Here is a 2,426-nt window from a genome sequence, read left to right as displayed (position 1 = left end):
TTTGCTTGGATGCAAGTTCATAAAATTACTTTGATTTAAACACAGGTAAATTTCAGAATGTGTCTTCATTAGCACATACTCTTCCAGTACTATGTAAAGCACCAAAGGTGTTCAAACCAGCTATAAATCTAACAGATCATACTACTATTTATTAAGTAATATAAAACTTATCTTTATCTCATTGCTTGGGACAAAAAAACAAGCAACAAACAAAATAACATCTACAACCACCATAAAATTATCTCTCAGGAGGCTCACATATTAAGCTCTTATAGTCATTTTATGTATATGTGAGTGACTGACATTATCAGTGCACTTTCTGAAGGTATCTTTTTAGTTCTTTGAGTAACCAAGGGCTAATTTGTATGGAACTGGCAAAGAGCAAGAGGAAAATGTGTCTGTAAGGTTATTGCCAAAAGAATATACAGACAATATTTGACCTGAGAAGTCAAAGGCACTAAACAACTTTTTCAGTTTTGAATCCTGGCTGCAAGCTCAACATCTGACCTCCAAATGGTCTCAGTTAATAACTCGGTCTTTACAGAATAAAAATTTGTTAAGCTTGGCTGATCCCTAATTATCTTGCCAAATGGTTTCTCAATCTTCCCTTATTGTTAGGTCTCTAAGATAAAATGTATGTGAAAACTACTCATCAAACTTGAGTTGGATCGAGAGATCAATCTTGATTCTTTTTTTTTTAAGATTTTATTTATTTATTTATTTTTTAGAGAGGGAAGGGAGGGAGAAAGAGAAAGAGAGAGAAACATCAATCTGTGGTTGCTGGGGGCTGTGGCCTGCAACCCAGGCATGTGCCCTGACTGGGAATCGAACCTGCGACACTTTGGTTCGCAGCCCGCGCTCAATCCACTGAGCTACACCAGCCAGGGCTCAATCTTGATTCTTATTATGGTGGAAAGGTGAAATAGAAGGAAAAGCAAGGCTTCTTGCTTTTTCTGGAATGGGAAGCCTGAATTCAGGAACCTGGATGGAAAGATGACCAGTGAGGTCAAGGGACTTGTTTCAAGGTGAGAATGTGAGAGTGGTACTAGGATACAAAGGTTCAATACAAAATGTGTGTTCATAATGTAGATGAGGTAAGCAGACTGGCTGATTATCTAACTCTGCCTTGTTTGTTATTTTTTCATCTGCATCTGACAATGTTGCATTTTACTTGAGCCTAGGGCTTCCATAAAACATTCACATTAAGAAATCCTCTGACCATTCTGTGTTTCAGAAAGGGGGTTACTCAAAAAAGCCACTTTTCCTCACATAACTTAGATAAGACTCACAGATGACACCATGTTTTACCTAGGACCAGACCAGACACAAATCTAGCAAATTCTCATTTGTTGTTCATAAATAATTAGCTGAACTTTTTATTAGCCACTGACCAATCTAGACAAAATACCTGGTAACTTGACTTGATTAAACTTTAAATCTTCCCTTCTTCCTCCAGGCCAATGAATTTTTATCTACCTTCAGCTAGCATTGAAATGCAGAGAACCCCTCTTTAAAGGCCCCTTACAAGTATAGGCTAACCCTGACTGAGAGGAAAAACTTTTCCTCCTCAAATGTCTAATCATGCTCCCCACTCCTTCCACTGCACCATATCTGATTCTTTCTAAGCTTGTTTATCCTTTCCTATAAATGAAAATTTCTCTCTGCCTGATCTTTGATATATTTGCAGATCTCATGGTTGGAGTGTTTTCACTAAATAGTTTCCCATCTCCTATTGTGGTATTGCAGTAGTCAACCTTCCCTTATTTCACTAATCCCTTTAAATCAAGAATCTCCTTACCTAATTTCACATATGGTATTTATTCAATACATCCAAACAATGTGCAATGGAACTCTGGGAACATGAAATCAGAACATATTTTACCTAATATCTAATGTCCTGTCAATCCCTTACTAACTCATAGACTGATTTTTAGCAGTTGGCTTCTTGAGTAAAACAGTGTTTGGGAAAGGTGTGTAGGTGTATGTATGTTTGAGTTCTCCCATGCCTGTGCTTTAGAGTATGGCTTTAGATAGAGCTTTGTAAGGAAAGCTGAGATGAGAATAATGAAAAAAAAAAAAAAAACATAGACATTGCTATGATCTGAATGATCTCCCATATTTTATGTGTTGAAATCTTAACCCTTAAAGATGTTGTATTAGGAAGTAGATGATTGGAAGGTGATTAGTTCATAAGGATGGATTGTACATTAATAGGATTAAGGCCCTTGTAAGAGAGATCCCACAGAGCACCCTAGAGCCTTCCATCACAGGAGAACACAGTAAACTGGCATCGGCTATGAACTAGGAAGTAAGCCCTCACCAGCCACCATACTAAATTTCTGGCTTCTGATCTTGGTCTTCTCAGACTCCAGAACTGTGAGAAATAAATTTCTGTTGTTTATCAGATTCCAAGTCTATGCTATTTT

The sequence above is a fragment of the Phyllostomus discolor genome, chromosome X, assembly GCF_004126475.2.
Source record: "Phyllostomus discolor isolate MPI-MPIP mPhyDis1 chromosome X, mPhyDis1.pri.v3, whole genome shotgun sequence".
NCBI lineage: Eukaryota > Metazoa > Chordata > Mammalia > Chiroptera > Phyllostomidae > Phyllostomus > Phyllostomus discolor.
Note: the sequence above shows the minus strand (reverse complement) of the source record.